Raw genomic sequence first — 8,130 nt, forward strand, 5'->3', positions numbered from 1 at the left:
CTATAATAAGTGAAGAATACAAGATAATCAAGATTAAGATAAATAAAATTCCAAATCTTTCCTATACATTCAGATTAATTACATCGTATTGACTCGAGATTATAGTTAATTAGGAACCACGGATCATTTGCATTGCATCACAGAGTTTACAATAATATGCGGCCTGCCAGGCTGCCACCAGGTATTAAGCACTCTATTTCATGTGGTTTCCTCTCTAATTAGTTACAATTAGCAAATATTAACACAATACTCACCATTGCAATTACGTGTATGTTCTGTGATTCATAAATGTTGTAATACAATTTTTTGAACTATTATTACGAAAGTGTTATTATTTGCGCGCACAGGTGTTTTTAGGTACTTACCTATGAAAATAAGCAAATGAGATCACTTCATTTTGTCACGATTACAACATAGTATGCAATAACAAAACAACTACCTATTTAAATGTTCCAAACCAAGTATGTACCTACTGGTATTAGTTTTGTTTACTAAAATGGTGGTTCAAAAACCAAGCAGAAAGAATTTAACGCAATTTTTTTTTGCAACGATATTTATGTGAACGCATTATATACTTTCCATGAGGAATAAATGAATCGAATCTAGCCAAATCTTAAATAAAATAAAGCTTTTGTTTCGGATAAGATATCCATAGTAAACTTATAAATAAATTACAAAACACGATCAATATACAAAGGTAAATCACAATAAATTAAATAATTTTATAGCTTTCCATTTTTACTGCTTGCTGTTACATAATTAAAACTACTAACTACTAGCTACTAACATACAAATTACAATAATATATTTTAATTATTTATATATATATACATTGTCGCGTTACGTACTCTTCCAAAGGATTTGGAAGAGTAGGTAATCGAGCAGTGTGAAGAGTGAATAGGATGTGAAAATGTGAAGAGGGAAAACAATACAATCAGGGGTAGGTCACTTTATTTTCCAGCGGACAATGGTCAATATGGCACTTAATAGTGTTAATTCAACAAAAGGTTAAGTTAGAAATCGTTGAGGAAGGGAGGTCGCAGAGTGCTCCGGCTGCGCGCGCGTAATGAAGAGGCGCGCCCGCTGTCTGCACGTTACTACACGTATAGTAGGCGTACCAGCTGAGCGCACGAAAGGCCGGAGCACTAGCTACGTGCGCATGAAGGAGTAGACGCTCCAGCTGCACGCACGAAGGCGGCGCGCTAGCTGAGCGTACGTGTTGAAAAAGGCGCACCAGCTGGACGTGCGAGTAGTAGTAGGCAGCGTACAAGCAGGTTTATTTAAATCGGCGAACAAATAGGTAAAGAAAAAGCGTGGGTTTCTTGATGATGCGGGGCCTGCCTTGGCTCCGCACGGACCCTCAATATAGTTTTGCTATTTTGGCAGCTGACTATAAACTAACTTAAGATGGCCGCTAACTTGCTTAAATACTATTGCTTAGGAATAACGATTACAAAATTTATAGTTACAGACCAGTCATTCATATATCGCTAAATTTAAAACATCCTATTCCGAAAGTACACAGATTAATCTCTTTGGTAGTAAATTTAGAAAATCTGAAGGCAACCTGACGGATTACGTCAATCACGTAAACAGTTATGTCAAACAATTAGGAATGTGTAAATTAAGATTAATTCAGCTACAATACTAACTAATAATTCAATAAAATAAAAGGAAAAACAGTGAGGTAAGTTTTTTAGATATCTCAGGGCCGCATACAACTTGGAAAAGTTTTAGATATTGAGAAACAAACTAAGCTAGTCAGAGGTCCCATTCTTCCCACGCAACAGGAAGGCTCACGAGAGCTTAAACCAACTCTGTAACGTTATCCCGTGGATTTCAGGTGCAGATTAAAGATAAAGTAAAGTCAATAGATTTCGCCCAGTGGCCAACTATCGGGCTATCATGTGCCCCTGCGACCGCGCTCAAGAGTCCGTTGGCGCTGCCGCGCGAACCGCGCATCAGGGACGCGACGCGTTTGCGCATAATGACATGGAAATCGTCCGTGTGTGCCTCTGCGAACATCCCCGATGCACTGCAGTACCGCGATAGCCCCATCAGCATCCTGTACGCGTTATTGTAGAAGACACACAGCGCGCTACGTGCTTTCTTCGTGCAGTTGAACCACAGCCTAAGTGTAAAAATATTGGCAGTACGATCTGAACAAGGTTAACTTCACAGTCTTCACACTTGTTGCGCATTTCTCAAAACTGCAAATCAACATGTCTCATCTCACTCGCACTGACTCATCCTCACTGATAACGCCCTGCGCTCCCTCTCCACGTCCGATATTGGCCCCAGGTACTTAAACTGTGTTACTAATTTCAACTGAATGGCCCCTAAAATGATGTGGTACAATGCTGTGTGTTCAAATACATTAAATGCAATGGTTTTTGCCATGCCGAGTCTTCAGTATACATTGCGCAAGGCTCGATCTTCCCCTAAGAACAAATTAAGCTCTTTCTGATGGTTACTACATGGAAATCATACCTAACATAGCTGTTTCCTTACATCAAATGAGGTAGTTCTGTTTTATATACATTGGTAGTGATGAAATAGTAATGACAAAACCAAGTTTTCCACCTCGAAAGCCCTTCGGATCATTGTGTGTATAATGTACAGTACAGCGAGGGAAATTGTTATAACTCGTATCTCTTGGATATCTTTGATGGACCAGGCTTGTCCTTTGGCTCCACAGCACTCCTTTTGGGGCCAGTGTGTGTGGTAGCATTTCTTCGTCAACCTGATCAGGCCGGTCGAAATTGTCATTTGATGGTGGATTATTAATGAATGGTTTTACAATGTCGGCACACATCTCCGGTCCTGTTTATTCTCGCAGGATTGACCATTGCTGTAGTTGCAAACAGCTGAGCATTTGAGTCCTGCTTTCCTGCAACCACAAGTGCTGGTACAACCTTTTTTGCAGATACAGTTAGTTAAAAATTTTGCAAACCTTTGAAAAGCCGTATTTTAGAAACTATTTGGCTTACTAAGACTAAATTATAGTCAATTAATTGCAAATATCATCTTTTTAAAATTGTTCATAGTAACTTTTGCCTTAACTCCGGTCCTTAGTGGATTTTTTTTCAAAAACTGAAAAATATCCTAAAATTTAATGGATTTTCATGTACTTTTCAATGATCCCAAAGGCTTTCGAGGTCGAAAACTTGGATTTGTTATTACCATTTCATCACTACCAACATATTAAAAAACAGAACTACCTCATTTGATGATAGGTAAAATGTACCAATTCCATGGGCTGTTATTTTCTCTCACATTCCATCTGAACTAGAATTCCAGTGTACTGTGAACACAAGCATGAAGAATCTGACAAAATAAACAGATACAGTCTGTGCAGAAAGAGAGGAGTCGTGGAATGTCCCAGGCCCAATACATTCCACGACTCTTCTGTTTCCGAACATACTCTATCAGTCTAATTTTAAAAGTCACAGTCAGCAAAGAATCTTCGTAGGCACACAGGACGCCGATTACTGATTAAACAATTTGTTAAGGCTTTTATCTTGTTTTGATATGACCTTAACTATCGCTTAACTGATTGATGCACGCGTAATGTAATCAGAGTCGTCTTATTGCCTTATTGGGCATCTCGTATGCACTAACCCCCTTATTCATAAACGTTTACTAAAGTTATGATGCCGGTAATCATCGTTTGTCTCTTTCCTTCATACCAATACGTCGGAAAGGGACAAACGATAATTAGCGGCATCGTAACTTTAGTACACGTTTATGAATAAGGGGGTAAATTATTAGTGGCGTGAGATACCTATAATGTATAAAAAAACTACTAAGTACCTATTTTATTATCAAATCTGTATTAGAGATCTTCCAGAATATAAAAAGTTTTTTTTATTAAAAAACGTAAAAACTAGCTCCTTATTTTCAGAAAAGTTTTAGTCATTTTACGACACCACCTCGTCTTCCATGTTCGCGACATCGTTGGGGTTGGAGCTCAAATGTGAATATTTTAGAGTTTTTATCTTTTACGGTTTCTAATTTACTTTACTGGGTGCCTATTTAAGTTAATAAGAAAACCTTTCTCATTTTAAAGAACAGTTACCTATACTGTTTATAAAGTGTTAAAGGAGCAGGGATAATTTAGTGACAATATACTCGTAATCAGCTAGAGTCAAACGAATAACTTGGCAGCGATTTTGATAGCCCAGACGGTGCATGGGTTATTATACTAAACGTCAAGGTTTTATGAAATTATGACGTTCACATGCACCGTCTGGGCTATCAAAATCGCTAAAACGTTTGGACTATTGAATTGTTGGTACTATGAGTGTGGTAGCCTAACGGTAAGTCCTGCGACTTTCCTGGCTAGTACAAACGTGCTTATATGAAATATCATCTGATATTTACCAGTCGCTTTTCGTTAAAGGAAAACACCATAAGGAAACCTGCATAAATCCACAAAGAAATTCCAAGATCTATGTGAACTTCCCAACTCATTTTGGGTCTGCGTGGGTATTGTAGCCCCATTCCCTTTCATGCATGAGAGATCTATATAAGTACCTAATGTATGTACGTTACTTGTCTGTACCTAATTAGAAATGAAAATCATTCCGCGTGCTTCCACACCAATCAATATCAACATCTTGGGGTCAGAAATATATTATTCGCAATTATTTCTGCTAATACGTTAACTATATTTATATAGTTCGATTGTGATAAGGCGCGAAAATATGCGAAATCGATTAGGTACTACGCTATTTTTAAATGCAGTAAAGGTTCCGCCTTCATAGGGACCAATTGATTGAAAGTCGAGCGCTGTTCAAATGGTTCTCAAACATCCTGACTAACTACAAGACATAATCTAAACGGCGTAACAAACTACGTAGCTGAACCGTTATCATCAATTTGTCTCGTCTCTGGGAGACAAGTGACAGATAAAATGCAGTCCCTGTTTGAGGCCCCGATGTGATTTATTGCGGGAGCCGAGCGACGTCGAGCAAACTTCCCCGGGCTCATTCCCCCGAATAGTTATCACTTAACTTTATATTTCAATCCGTTGTGCATGATTTAAGCCGCTTATCTTACTTGAGAGAGATTTAATTTATACGTACGAAGTTAGTGGGGAGCTGAATTTAACGTCAGTTGAAACAACTTAAATTTAGCTGAATTATTACTTTTTTATGGTGTTTTTATTTAAGTCTGCGCTCGCTGGTAATATTAATGTCAGTGCTTTCGTAATTCTTCTTTAGGAGAGTATTTAATATTTATATCTTAATATACTAATAACTGACTAGAAATAATCTCTTAATGCTGTTTAAAACCAGTACCTATATAATTAATATAATTTACTAACTACTGTACTGTAGATTTGAGCAGCTGTAGGCGTTTCGCCAGCGCCGGCGCGCCGGTCAACATCGGCCAGCGGCAGCGGCGTGGCCTTAAAACACTTCAAACCAAAGTTATGCCGATATGAACGGATGAAACATTTCTATGGCAAATTAGAAGTTGATTGTTCGTAGCCAAAACCTAAGTTTTTCCACTGCTTTAGGCGACAGTAAAAGCCATAACAAATACTTCCATACGATGGTGATATCAACGATGTACCTACTCAGCTATTCCACCGACCCGAAATCGTTAAATCAAACCATTGTAGTACATAACACTGTACTTAATGTAATCATTAAGTGCCGTTTAATGCGTGCACACTCGCTGTACAAATTAATTCGATGACAAGTGTGAATGCCGACGACAGTAGTTGCTACTCAACACCAAGCAGACCACCATGTAGGTAAGTATATTTATATACTCGTAATTATAACAATCGGAATACATAATGCACACGTATATAATAAGTTCACATACCTATATGTGCCTCCGCCTGAGCCTTTGTCCCCGTAGAAGTCACTAACTTTCAGACCCATATTTACCTCTTATAGTGGTTGAAATTCAAGAAATCCTTTCTTTAGTGGAGCTGTTCAACATTTGAAGCACATATGTTTTATATGCTTTTTAGCGATAGGACCGCCTGTTGTTACCTAATTGTAATTTGTGTCTCTTTGTATTCTCCTTTTCAATATGTGGTGTACAATAAAGAATATTTATTATTTTATTATTATGTTTCATATTTCAAGGTCCTACCTACTTTAAGTGGCTTGGGCTGCATGTTTGACGGTATCTCGTATCAGTAGGTAGTACGTGAAACTCTTGTTGTTGTTGTTGTTTTGTGTTGTCTTGTAGGTACTCGTACCTACTCGATAATAGATCGATTAAAAATATATTATTAAGTCTTTTTTCACCGGTTTACAAGAGTGGGCATACCCTTTAAAGTACTTGTATATTGTTAAAGCAAATGGTTGACGTCATTAAGTGATCCTATTATGCAAATTTAAATGTGATGATGTGATAGTATGCACTAGCAACTACAGACCATGCAATAACAACACGGTGTAACGTGTAACCCGTATGTTTTTGAAATACCTAATGGTGTCAGAATCGTGAGTTAACATTGTGAACGTAAACTGTTATAATAATTATAAGTTATATTAAAAATCCTTCAAGTAGTTGCGTATAAATTAACGAGGTATTTAATAGTCCCGGAACCTTCTAATTTCACTGTATTGTTGGTAGCCATCATTATTTCCTTAAAAAAACACTACGACATTCCAACTTAACAGAAAATACAAACAACAATTTGTAGTTTTTTATTTTATATTTATTCTATAAAATATCTTACATTGATCTAAACAGAAAAGTGCCGTGAAACCCTGTCGGGTTACATTTTACATTACAAATTGTTGTGATACATAGGATAAATAAATATACATTATATAGAATTACGAATGAGTTAAGTATAAGAAATACATCGGCGGGTATAACTAAATAGCTCATACACAAGTAGGTGTAGGTACCTAGGTACACAGTCCGGCCGGGCATTGCTTATCATCGCTGAGCGGCTTGCGTGATAAGAAAGTCTTAAACGGCGAAGGTTTTCCTTAAAGCGTATACCATTTATTAGTTAAGTGCTTACATGCGATTAATCTATGAATATAAAAGATATCAAAAAAACCTTTCATTGATATCTAAATTACGTTACTCGATGAGTAAAATTACATCAATAACTTTTTTTAGTAAAATTAGTAATGACCAAAACCTTAAGGTGCCGTAAGGTCAGAGAGCGGAATTTTTGAAAAATCGTACCAATTTTTAGATAACTACTTGTACAAAAAAAAACAATAAAAATAAAACGACTACAAAATTTTAATTTTAATAATAAACAACCCCAGAATGGAGGCTTATTAATGCGGACATCCAATGTCTTTGCAAAAGACTGTCTGGCCTATCCGCTAAAATACTTAGTATAAACACATTAGTAATCTTGAAGATTTTTTCTCGGGACTTTAGCGATTCGAATCCAATTTTTTTTACTTTCCCTCGAAAAAAAAATCACGAAAATAGGCCTAAAACACACTTTAATAAATTGTAACAATGTATGCACAAATGCTATGATTCGAAAATTACTTCTAAAAAATTTTATTTTTAAAGGAACTCGGCAATCACTTTTTTTTTCTTTTTTAAAACTTACAACAAATTAAAATTCAAAAACATGATACCTATTCGTGGTCCCGAGCAGGCATATCCATCTCACTCACGTTTACCTCAGTGAGAGTGAGAGAAGAAGGATGAGAATTGTGTAAACAAAATTGTATTTTCTATAATGTTACAATACAGTAAAATGCAATACTCTCTATTGCACACCTCACATAGTTTACACTAAATATCCAAAGAGAAAACTGCAACGTATGGAGAAGCTGTCCTTTTCTTTCTTCTTAATAACACTGGACAGAAATACTTCGATTCAAATTATGAGTAAGGCAGGTAGCGTACAGTACCCATTGCGTAAGTTGTTGCATAATTGAAACTATTCGTTATATTAATCTGTCCATTTCCACTGGTCGAATCATCAATCATGAGGTTTCATGCGTCATTCATTTAAACCCCGCGCAGGTCCGAATCGTAATCAAAGTGAAACCAATTTTTCAGTGGGTCATAACAAGTTTAAATTCTCAATCACTGATAATTGTGTATTCGCTCGGTTTTCCGTGTTTACATGCAGACCGGCAAAGTATTGTACGTCCGCATTCAGGCAGAATTTAG

At 36.8% G+C, this 8,130-nt stretch overlaps 1 long non-coding RNA gene across 1 annotated transcript; it reads left to right on the forward strand.

The window, feature by feature from the left end:
• The first annotated feature begins 824 nt into the window (after positions 1-824).
• LOC133516062 (uncharacterized) lies at positions 825-3,517 on the forward strand. Its single transcript, XR_009799167.1, has 2 exons — positions 825-1,687; positions 1,844-3,517. It is a non-coding gene; the product is annotated as an uncharacterized LOC133516062 (long non-coding RNA).
• The last annotated feature ends 4,613 nt before the right edge of the window (positions 3,518-8,130 follow it).

The sequence above is a fragment of the Cydia pomonella genome, chromosome 3, assembly GCF_033807575.1.
Source record: "Cydia pomonella isolate Wapato2018A chromosome 3, ilCydPomo1, whole genome shotgun sequence".
Lineage (NCBI taxonomy): Eukaryota > Metazoa > Arthropoda > Insecta > Lepidoptera > Tortricidae > Cydia > Cydia pomonella.